Source organism: Ranitomeya imitator, chromosome 3 (assembly GCF_032444005.1).
Source record: "Ranitomeya imitator isolate aRanImi1 chromosome 3, aRanImi1.pri, whole genome shotgun sequence".
Lineage (NCBI taxonomy): Eukaryota > Metazoa > Chordata > Amphibia > Anura > Dendrobatidae > Ranitomeya > Ranitomeya imitator.
Window position 1 is genome coordinate 97,023,416 of NC_091284.1, and position 12,498 is coordinate 97,035,913.

Below are 12,498 nucleotides of genomic sequence, written 5' to 3' on the forward strand. Positions count from 1 at the left end.
ACTCACAGCGGCGGAGGGATACAGTGCCAAAGGATACCTTCCGTCATTGTATCCCGGAGACCCTGGAGAGCGGTCGCATCTGCCCATGTGACAGCTCTCCACGGGAGATCGTCATGGGACACTTGTTATTTAATGGATTACATTGGATCAGGGAGTATACTGTTGGTTTATTATTTTTCATTTTTTCCAGGTGATCGAGGGCTTCGGGGACTAGGTGATTGGTGAGTATGTTCTGTGTGTATATGTATGTACTGTATATGTGTGTATGTACTGTACATGTCACTGTACATGTAGTGACTACTGCTGTCCCATCATCCGGCTACCTTTCACTGTAGCAGGCATAGCCGGATGGGACTAGAAGTCCCATTGGACGATGCCTGCCTACACACACACACACACAAACACACACACACACACACACTATGCAGTTTACTGCATATTAAAAATAATCTAAAAAAAATGAAGGGTTTTTTATTTCTATAGTTTGTGGCTTGTTTTTCCTAAGTTACCGGCTACAGCTGCAGTCTATCAGACATGGCCATTTTCCTTGGCAAAGTGCACTAGCTTACAAGCTCTTTCCAACCCAGCTTGCAGACAGTGCTCTGAAGCTTCAGTCCCCCGTGCTCCTCTGGTGCTGCAAAGGCAAAGCTGCCACTTCTAGCAGCATGGGAGGAGAATGATGCACCGTACAGGTGAGTGGCGCAGTCACACCACTCTCCATCATCTTAGCTGTCAATCATCGCACCACCTTCATACACCCAACAAGCTGGAAGGCAAAGCAGCCATGCTCTGCTGAAGAAACAAGAAAAGAAGAATCCTTTAGGGTATGTTCTCACGGTCAGTAAACGCTGCGGGTTGGACTCCGCGTACATCTGCAGCTTCCAACCCGCAGAGGCCAGATATTAGATCATAGTGGAAGGGATTTCAAGAAATCCCATCTCCACTATGCATGTAGGGATGCCTCCGGCGTCCCTGCGGAGGGGCACATGCGGTGCGTCTTTCTACACTGCGTGCAGAATTGTTAGGCAAGTTGTTTTTTTTTATCTCATGATACTTTTTATACATGTTGTCCTACTCCAAGCTGTTCAGGCTTGAGAGCCAACTACCAATTAAGTAAATCAGGTGATGTGCATCTCTGTAATGAGGAGGGGTGTTGTCTAATGACATCAACACCCTATATAAGGTGTGCTTAATTATTAGGCAACTTCCTTTCCTTTGGCAAAATGGGTCAGAAGAGAGATTTGATGGCCTCTGAAAAGTCCAAAATTGTGAGATGTCTTGCAGAGGGATGCAGCAGTGTTGAAACTGCCAAACGTTTGAAGCGTGATGACCGAACAATCAAGCATTTCATGGCAAATAGCCCACAGGGTCACAAGAAGCGTGTTGGGAAAAAAGGCGCAAAATAACAGCCAAAGAATTGAGGAAAATCAAGCGTGAAGCTGCTAAAATGCCATTTGCCACGAGTTGTGCCATATTTCAGAGCTGCAACGTTACTGGAGTATCAAAAAGCACAAGGTGAGCGATACTCAGGGACATGGCCAAGGTAAGGAAGGCTGAAAAACGACCACCTTTGAACAAGAAGCATAAGATAAAACGTCAAGACTGGGTCAAGAAATATCTTAAGACTGACTTCTCAAAAGTTTTTTGGACTGATGAAATGAGAGTGACTCTTGATGGGCCAGATGGATGGGCTAGAGGCTGGATCAGTAAAGGGAAGAGAGCTCCTCTCCGACTCAGACGCCAGCAAGGTGGAGGTGGGGTACTGGTATGGGCTGGTATCATCAAAGATGAACTTGTGGGACCTTTTTGGGTTGAGGATGGAGTGAAGCTCAACTCCCAGACCTACTGCCAGTTTCTGGAAGACAACTTCTTCAAGCAGTGGTACAGGAAGAAGTCGGTATCGTTCAAGAAAAACATGATTTTCATGCAGGACAATGCTCCATCACATGCCTCCAACTACTCCACAGCGTGGCTGGCCAGCAAAGGTCTCAAAGAAGAAAAATTAATGACAGGGCCCCCTTGTTCACCTGATCTGAACCCCTTAGAGAACCTGTGTTCCCTCATAAAATATGAGATCTACAGGGAGGGAAAACAGTCCACCTCTCGGAACAGTGTCTGGGAGGCTGTGGTGGCTGCTGCACGCAATGTTCATCGTAAACAGATCAAGCAACTGACAGAATCTATGGATGGAAGGCTGCCGAGTGTCATCATAAAGAAAGGGGGCTATATTGGTCACTAATTTTTTTTGGTTTTGTTTTTGCATGTCAGAAATGTTTATTTCTAAATTGTGTGCAGTTATATTGGTTTACCTGGTGAACATAAACAAGTGAGATGGGAATATATTTGGTTTTTATTAAGTTGTTTAATAATTCTGCACAGTAATAGTTACCTGCACAAACAGATATCTTCCTAAGATGGCAAATCTAAAAATAACCCACTCCAACTTCCAAAAATATTAAGCTTTGATATTTGAGTCTTTTGGGTTGATTGAGAACATATTTGTTGATCAATAATAAAAATAAACCTCTAAAATACAACTTGCTTAATAATTCTGCACACAGTGTTGACAGCACCATGTCAATTTATGTAGCGGAGACACTCCGTATCCGCCTCGTATATTACACATTCACTATCATTAGATGCAGTAAAACGGCATTTTCTTTCTAGTCACATGCATGTTAAGTGCGGAAACGCAGCTAATGCCTAAGCACAATACCTAAGCCCATTCTCCTCATACAGGGAGTGGGCAACACTCCATACAGTGATATCATGTAGATAATGTCACTATTAGGCAGCATGTAGAACAAGAGTGTCGCATAAACAAAAATAAAATCCAAAATATTTTATTTCAAGATATAAAAAAAAAGTAACAAACATTACCAATATAAAAGGGTTTGCCTCAAACCAAAAAACACACAGACAGGAAGAACAGCTACAGTAGTGGGATATTAGTTGTATATACAATTGGCCATATTGAGCATGCACAGATATTTATCATGCTCATATATCCAGATCGCACAGGTAAGTCTATATTTGAGATAATAATTCAAAATTTGCTTAAAGTCTGAATAACTTGCACACATCAGGTGAGAGAGTGGGATAAAACCATTTCCTGTCTCACAAAAGAAATCTTTTGCTAAGGTCCTGTATAAGAGCGGCAGTATTATAGGCACAGGTGCATCTCACAAAATTAGAATACCATCACAAAGTTAATTTATTTCAGTTCTTCAATACAAAAAGTGAAACCCATATATTATATAGTCATTACAAACAGAGTGATCTATTTCAAGTGTTTATTTCTGTTAATGTTGATGATTATGGCTTACAGCCAATGAAAACCCAAAAGTCAATATCTCAGTAAATTAGCATACTTTATAACAGCTTGAAAAAAATGATTTTAACATCAGAAATATTTGCCTACTGAAATGTATGTTCAGTAAATGCACTCAATACTTGGTCTGGGCTCCTTTTGCATCAATTACACCATCAGTGCAGCGTGGCATGGAGGCGATCAGCCTGTGGCACTGCTGAGGAGTTATGGAAGCCCAGGTGGCTTTGATAGCAGCCTTCAGCTTGTCTGCATTGTTGGGTCTGGTGTCTCTCATCTTCCTCTTCACAATACCCCATAGATTCTCAATGGGGTTAAGGTCAGACAAGTTTGCTGGTCAATCAAGCACAGTGATACTGTTGTTTGTAAACCAGGTATTGGTACTTTTGGCAGGTGCCAAGTCCTGCTGGAGAATTAAATTTCCATCTCTAATCTCTCATGCTTATCAGGCACAGAATTAAAGGGGAGCCATAGTGGTACAGATTGATCTCATGCTCGACTATATCCTTAAGAATAGCTGCACGAAGGGGGCGATTTCATATATATATTGGTTTCTGCTTTTTTCTTTCCTGGAAAAACATCCCATCCGAGCTAAAGGGAAATGGGAAGCTGAATTGGGAATGATTGACAATGATAGATGGTAGTTGGTCCTAGAATATGTGCCCAAGATATCAATGAGTGAACCTGGCAGGCTATCAGTTATTCGTAATCCATAGGGCCTATAGAACCCCTGACAGGTTGTTCAAGGCTGGGCTTAGGCAGAACTCGGACTGCCCTCGGTGCTCACAATCCCAGGCGGGGATATTGCATATGATGTGGCAGTGCCCTAGACTGTCCTCCTTCTGGATAGTTGTTTTAAATCGTATTGAACTGGTGTATGGATGTTCTGTCCCTAGGGTTCCACTGACTTGCATATTGGGATATGTGGAGGAAATTGTTACGGACAACATGTTTAAAATAGCTATTGCACGATTGTTATTCATTGCGAGGAAATTGATCGCCAAATTTTGGATTAGAGAGGAACCTCCAACAAGAAGAGACTTTCTTATGCAAACGGAGCATATACTTACTTTGGAGAAAAGTATCTACACCAAAAGGAATAAGCTGGACATCTTCCACAAGCTGTGGCAACCGTGGATAGACTTGAATTAGGATGATAAATGAAAATATAGGGAGCCTAGTATTCAATGGAAATATAACGGATGTTTATTCAAATGTTTGTATGATGATGGGAAGTGGGGTGGCTCTGGCTGAGGTCTCTGGGGGTTAGGCGGGGTGGGGGGGGCTCTGGGTCGGGGGTAAAAAGTTATCTGTAAATGTTTAATGTAACATTGTCATGAGAAATATTCTGATTGTTTATTCTTTGCGGATAATAAAAATCTATCTGATAAAAAAAAAAAAAATGTCCATCTCCAAAACCTGGTCGTCAGAGGGAATCATGTAGTGCTCTAAAATATCCTGGTAGACGGCTGCGCTGACTTTAGTCTTGATAAAACACAGTGGACCTACACCAGCAGATGACATGGCTCCCCAAACCATCACTGATTGTGGAAATTTCACACTAGACCTCAAACAGCTTGGATTGTCTGTCTTTCCACTCTTCCTCCAGACTCTGGGACTTTGATTTCCAAGGTCTAGTTTGAAGTTTCCACAATCAGTGATGGTTTCGGGAGCCATGTCATCAGCTGGTGTAGGCCCACTGTGTTTTATCAAGACCAAAGTCAGTGCAGCCGTCTACCAGGAAATTTGAGAGCACTTCATGCTTCCCTCTGCTGACAAGCTTTTTGGAGATGGAATTTTCATTCTCCATCAGGACTTGGTACTTTTGGCAGTGTGGACAGGTGCCAATACCTGGTTTACAAACAACAGTATCGCTCTGCTTGATTGGCCAGCAAACTCGCCTGGCCTTAACCCTATAGAATCTATGGGGTATTGTCAAGAGGAAGATGAGACATCAGACCCAAAGCAACCTGGGCTTCCATAACCCCTCAGCAGCGCCACAGGCTGATTGCCTCCATGCCACGCCGCATTGATGTAGTAGTTGATGCAAAAGGAGCCCTGACCAAGTATTGAGTACATTTGCTGAACATACATTTCAGTAGGCCAACATTTCAGATTTTAAAATCATTTTTACAAGCTGGTGTTAAAAAGCATTCTAATTTACTGAGATATTGATTTTTGGGTTTTCATTGGCTGTAAGCCATAATCATCAACATTAACAGAAATAAACACTTGAAATACATCACTCTATTTATAATGACTCTTATCTAATATATGGGTTTCACTTTTTGTATTGAAGAACTGAAATAAATTAACTTTTTGTTGACACTCTAATTATGTGAGATGCACCTCTAAGTATTATGGTGTATAGAGATGGCCAGACTTTAGCAGAATCATTCCAACAATCATTAAAGTGCTTGTGCAGAGGTATATTTGTTGCTATGATTAAATACCGCAGCCATTTTTTTTTAATAGACGCTTCAGTCCATATGCCTCATTAGAGACTGCATCTTGTATGTAAGGATATTACATATCTGTGCTCATTTGCATGTAAAGATGGGCAAATACAGTTATGCAACTTGATACTTTAGTCCTATGTCTTTTAGTATCAATTTTCAAGATTTCGATTTTGGATTTAACCCTCTCCCATCTGAGCGATTATTGTACATAACTGCAAGGTGGTACTTTTTTTCTGCATGTAACACTGTGGCACGTTGAGTTGCTTTGCTCTGACAATGTGATCCTTGGATCCCAAATTATGTTTTGAGTCCAAGTTTAGGATGTACTATGACAACTCTGGTACAAGAGCTGTGACCTTCACCAACACCTGCAAGAGAGAGACTTAAATGTGACAGCCTACAGCAGGTTGCAGGTCTCTTTAAGGGCAGAGACAGACTGCCGTATTTCTCGTGTGAGAATTGCATCGCACTGCATGGACTGGCCGGCACCTCTCCTGACCTGAGCATGACAGCGTGATGGATTACTATGCAGCTGTCAAGCTCAGGTCAGGAGAGCCGACAGCCAGTACGAGTTTTACAATGTGATTCTCGCACGAGAAATATGGCAGTCTGTCTCTGCCCTAAGGCTAATTGTAGCTTTATGTGGAAGGTTACAATTTCTCCGTATATCACAGTCTGAGTATGGATCGGGATGCATGGACAAGCTGCAGGTCTCCTGACATGAGCTTGACCATTTAATATAGGCTTATATGGCTGTCTGTTTAGGTCAGGAGACCCGCAGCCGTTTGATGCGCCTCGTTCCGTACTTTGACAGAGATACAGACTTCTGAATTCAGCCTTAAAATACACCGACAAGATGTCTTTGATTCCAATATATTATCATTGACCACCGAAAATGACCCCATCAGTTCTCTGTTAATCTCGGAGATCTGTCTGAAACTTTTACATTCCATCCCACAATTCATCCTAAGCCAGATGGGAAATTATTAGCTCCTATGAATATAAAATCCCATATGAATTGCTTTTACCTCTTAATGGCCTCTGGTTGAAAGTTGTGACGCCTCATTTATTTTATGTTCAGTGCTAAACCTTAGTAATCACTGCTTTGATTGACATTTATGGTTCACATTTTAAACTGCGGCTATTCCTCAGAAGGCAACTCCAAAATACTCATGTGGTTAGCTGCTAACATCGCTACTAAGAAACTGTTGGAGGAAGAGCCCTGTCTGTACTAGATCTGCAGAGTCCATATACCCCTTTGGTCCCCTTCTGTGTAGGGAATGGAGTATATGCAGATGTTGACTAGTTCATCATTGACACAGCTATACGTTGTACCTAAAGCCCTTTGTGGGTTCAAGGGCCACATTGTCAGAGCACACCAACTCCACGTGCTGCAGTGTTACCAAAGTATTACCTTCTGAGACATTCACTGCATATTGAAGGCATGTGCCATAATTAGCAATAGGAGCTGGTTCCATTTATGGAGTTCCCACCTATCGGGAAGGTAGAGGTGCCATCTCATTCTCATGGGTTTCTAGTCCAGGAAGGCAGAGACCTTGCAATCAGTTCTCTACATTGTACTATTTGCCAGACGATGATGCAGTAGTGTTTCTCTTCTATAAACTACAATGAATGTAACAGCAGTCCGCATGGTTACTTCTTCACCTCATCTTCTCCTTTCAGCACACCATTCATTATTACCCGTCCTTACAGGGCTATGTGCCACTGATCTTCTCCATGACATGGAAAATACATGTCATCAGACACTATGCAGATGGTTTAGGGCCAATCAGAAAGGTATCACGGCCCTCATGTGACCTCCAGGCTGCAGGTTGTGCACCCCTGACCTAAAGCCTTATATCACATGCCATGATTAATGGACTACTAGCTTTGTGATCTTTATAAATGATAGATATAATGGCATATACACTGGGAGTAGCTGATAAATTCCCTTATTACTAAGCTTATGCTTTCATGGATTGGGACTCAATTATGGAAAAGTGAAAATTTGTGGTTTGTAACATATAATTAGTAGGCGACTACAACATAGAACTAATTTTTTCACCAGAAATGGCCACTATGGCTACACGGATGACTATGCATTTGCCATGGCAGATGAAGAAGGACTTTTTTTTAGATATGACTTTAGTCATTCTGGATTTTGTGTAGCAGCCATGCATAAACAATCTGGACAGAATTGCTGAGAGCAGTTTTGTCAGATGTTACTTTAATGAGGAGACAGTATGTCTCGATGGGATGCAGAGCTTAAGCTATTCCCGACACGTCTGTGAGTTTAGAGGAGGATGATATAGCCGCGTTACATCCTTTAACCACAAAGAGCAATCACATTGTAGTAGATCATAGCCATGAAATTCACCTTCAAATCATATAAATTATATGACGGTACAATAAAGTCCTGTACATGCCCACAAAATACTGTAAAGTGCGCACGCAGTCCGTACAGTAAATTGCCTTTATATAACCGATGCCATCCATGATATCAGAAATATAGACCTCATGAATAGAAGTAGGGGCGTATGAGATCCATGAGTGTTGTCCCTAGTAAATCAATGGCACCTGTACGTGTTGCACAAAAAAGGTATAATAAAAGTAGTTGCAATTTTTCCAATTGCCAAGATGATTGTGATCAGCACCAGATAACTTTCTGTCCTTGAAACAAATCCCATCACAACGCTAGAATTACTCATGACTTGTGGATCTGCAATAAAAGATCAAAAGTATAAATTCAGTTTGCTACCATAGAGAATCATGGCAAGCGAGTTATCAGGCTGTCATGTGCAGGACAAAATTGTTTCCGTTTTTATCCATGTACGTTGCCTCCCTCTAACCTTAGAGCAGAATAGTGGCCAAGTAAGGGCCCCTGCACTACCCAACGTGGAGGCAGAAGGGATCTGTATTACAGACGTCACTTTTCACTTCCTTAAGAACAATGCCACAGGTTTTTTTTTTCTGGGTTGATTAAAAAAAAAAAAAAAAGTGTCTTCAGAGTAAAAACCATGAGAGTCAAAACGTGGATCGTCATGAGCCTTATGTTGCATCATTTAAGGCCCCCATACACGTTAGCAATAAGACGGCTGAATCCATTGCTTTTGGTCGGAGCAGCCAACCATCTAATATGTATGACTGTCTCCAGGACCATATTTAGAGTTTCTGCTGCCCTAGGCACTTTTAGTGCTGCCTCCCCCTTGGTGAGTATGACACTATCGGCAGTGACTTTGGCAAAAATCGCTGATGTGAAAGTAGCCTTTTGCAGCAGATCCGGCAGTTTTTCCGCATCTGCCGCATAACTGATCACTTACGGCAACACTGTGTTCAGCCTCATTCATTCCCTATGGGACTTGCGGACATGTGCGGCACCTGCGGTTTTGCCGCGATCCGGCAAATGCGGTACTTGCAGCAATGGAAAAAAACGCTGCTAGCAGTGTTTTTTTTTTTTTTTGTCTCACCGCAAGTGCAAAACCGCAAGTGCACATGTCCGCAAATAGACATCACTACCTGTCCCTGCACCTTGCTAGCTCATCCTTAACCATCGCTCTCTGACCTAAAACTACACTATAAAGCTTTACAAAAACAATTTATTAACTGACATATTCCTATGATAAAGAGGGCTCCAGGCTATGGCGTAGACTAGGACGGGCAGTCTCCGGGTCTCCATTCTCTCTATGTGCACACCCTCAGTCCCTGCCTCACTGCCTGTGCACAGACATCCCTCCACCGGACCCGGTAATCACCGCTTGCAGTAGCATACCGGCAGAGGTGTATGTCGGTTTTCTGACACCTGGGGAAAGAATTCATTTTGCCCCCCCCCAGCCCCCAGCACATCTCCCCATACTCCCCATACTGTGTTTGCTCACATCCCATCACCCTCACTCCCCGTACTCTGTCCACATACATTTTTCACATCGCTCCTCATACTGTGCCCACATACATTCCCCCGTTCACTCACCATACCTACTGCACCCATCCCCTCGTACTTTTTCCTCATACACGCCCCCCATTGCCCATACATGCCCCCCATTCCCCAGTACTGTTTCCTCATACATGCCCCCATTGCCTAGTACGGTTTCCTCATACATGCCCCCCATTCCCCCGTACTGTTTCCTCCTACATGCCCCCCATTGCCTAGTACTGTTTCCTCATACATGCCCCCCATTCCCCAGTACTGTTTCCTCATACATGTCCCCCATTCCCCCATACTGTTTCCCCATTTCCCCCTTTGCTCTTCATTTTGTGTCCTCAAATATCCCCCCACACATTAAATCCCCCAATCCCACTCCAATTCTCCCACACATAATAAATCCCCCTATCCTCACTCAAATTGTCCCCACACACAATAAATCCCTCCATCCTCACTCCAATTGTCCCCACACATAATAAATCCCCTCATCCCCACTCAAGCTCACCACACACATCCCCACTCAAATTGTTCCCCCCCTCCTATCTTGTATGAATGGCTCAGCTTCCCCCCCCCTTGTATGAATGGCTCAGTTTTCCTCCCCCTTGTATGAATGGCCCAGCTTTCCCCCCTTGTATGAATGGCTCAGCTTTCCTCCCCCTTGTATGAACGGCTTAGCTTTCCTCCCCCTGTATGAATGGCTCAGCTCTCCCCCCCTTGTACGAATGGCTCAGCTTTCCCCGCCTTGTATGAATGGCCCAGCTTTCATTCCCCCCCTTGTATGAATGGCTCAGCTTTCATCCCCCTTGTATGAATGGCTCAGTTCCCCCCTTGTATGAATGGCCCAGCTTTCGTCCCCCCCCTTGTATGAATGGCTCAGCTTTCCTCCCCCTTGTATGAATGGCTCAGTTCCCCCCCCCCCCTTGTATGAATGGCTCAGCTTTCCTCCCCTTATATGAATGGCTCAGTTCCCCCCCTTGTATGAATGGCTCAGTTTCCTCCCCCTTGTATGAATGGCCCAGCTTTCGTTCCCCCCCCCTCTTGTATGAATGGATCAGTTTCCTCCTCCTTGAATGAATGGCTTTGCTTTCCCTGGCTCCTGCTCCCATCTTGCACGCATGGCTTGCTCCCCCATCCTTCCTCCACCTTCCTTCATCCTCCCTCCCTCCGTCCTCCCTGGCTGTCATACTCATCTTTCCACAACGCGCCGAACCCAGCTCTGTCCCGTTGCGGTAGCTTCTTCCTGCCCGAGCGGTCACGTGATACCGCTCATTAAGGTGATGAATATGCGTCCATATTCATCACCTTAATAAGCAGTACCACGTGACCGCTCACACAGGACGAGCTGCAGACGCTGAGACCAGGCATCGCTGGAGTATGACGTCTTCAAGCGGGGGGGGGGGAGGGGTTGTGAGGTCGGAGGCGGGCAGGCGCAAGCGGGGAGGAGACCCCGGACTTAAATGTAGAAAAAAAAAAAGCAGAACAAAAAACTTGCTCAGGTGCCGCCCCCCGCATCGTCATGCCCTAGGCACGTGCCCTCAAGTGCCTAGTGGCAAATACGGCCCTGACTGCCTCCCAACTGTTTCTTGATATAATCTGTTGGGTGATGATGGCTAAGTGGGGGCTTAGAGTTCAATCGCCCTATCCTTCTTTGGTGGGGAGATAAGTCCCCAACAGATGATACTGACAGCAGCTTTCTCTAAAGAGAACACAGGAGCGCTCAGTCTAATCAGACATGCCCAATCAACTTTTCCGTCAATGATTAGTTTGCAGGCCGCCTCCATAAATGTTACACAGTCTGTCAAATGCATCAATATTGGCGGGCTGGGCTGGCATTAGTCTAATGTGTATGGGGGCCTGTTTGTGCAGATTATTATTATTCATTTTTATGGTGGCATTTATTCCATGGCGCTTTACATGTGAAAAAGGGGCAAATATAGACAAGTACAATAAACATGAACAATACAAGGCACACTCAAGTACAGGAGGAGAGAGGACCCTGCCCGCGAGGGCTCACAGTCTACTAATTACTACTTAACCTTGCAATAGCAGGGGGTAAAGGTAAAGAAGGAAAATAAAAGGTCAAAGAAATACATAGAAAATTTGCCATTTTGTTTAAAATTGATTCTTGTTGACCACAGCGCATGATTCTACCCGAGTATAGTATGAAGAAGGTGATGGTCCATACCGATAGTTAAAAAGGGTGCACGGCATCAGATGGCTTGGTCTGTCATACCCATGCTCAATAGTCCAAGAGCTTTTTTGGAGTGTGGGATGAAATCCGAGTAGCTGATGCAAACACTGGGAGAACCACGGATGTCGTCCTTGGTGAGAATTGAACCCAAGATTGCTAAACACTGAGCCACCATGAGGCCACTGCTTATTGTCAACTGAAATATGGCATGGTTGAGTAAAGGCCAATTTTCTTTTTTACTTTGACTTGATTGAACTGTGTACTTTTAAGACGACGAAGCCCACTTGGCATCATGCACGTAATAAATCCGCTATAACATTACCGTCCATCAACATCAAGAGAAAGCCATACAGAATTCTGTTGCAGAAATGCTACAGATTTTTACAGCTGATGTAACCCCCTGCAATCTTCAACACAATCCGGATTTTCTAATGATTTGCCGCACCTTCTAAAACTTATTTTACATCTGAACTTGCTCTAAAAATCAAAGTTTGCCATAAAGGGTCGGGATTGGCAATCTTGCACTAAGAATATCGTATAGCTTTAAAGACGTACCCCCCTTTTCTTACATTATTTATCTGTCCAGTGAGTGCTATCATGG

General features: G+C 43.8%; 2 protein-coding genes across 9 annotated transcripts in view; one reads left to right on the forward strand and one right to left on the reverse strand.

The window, feature by feature from the left end:
- The window catches only part of CRYBA1 (crystallin beta A1), a 426,252-nt gene extending 416,567 nt beyond the window's left edge, over positions 1-9,685 (reverse strand). The window contains exon 1 of the mRNA XM_069761202.1: positions 9,678-9,685. The gene's annotated coding sequence lies outside the window, so the exon portion shown is untranslated. The remainder of the gene's footprint in view (positions 1-9,677) is intronic.
- MYO18A (myosin XVIIIA) overlaps positions 1-12,498 on the forward strand; it is a 420,009-nt gene that overhangs the window by 224,630 nt on the left and 182,881 nt on the right. The window lies entirely within an intron of this gene.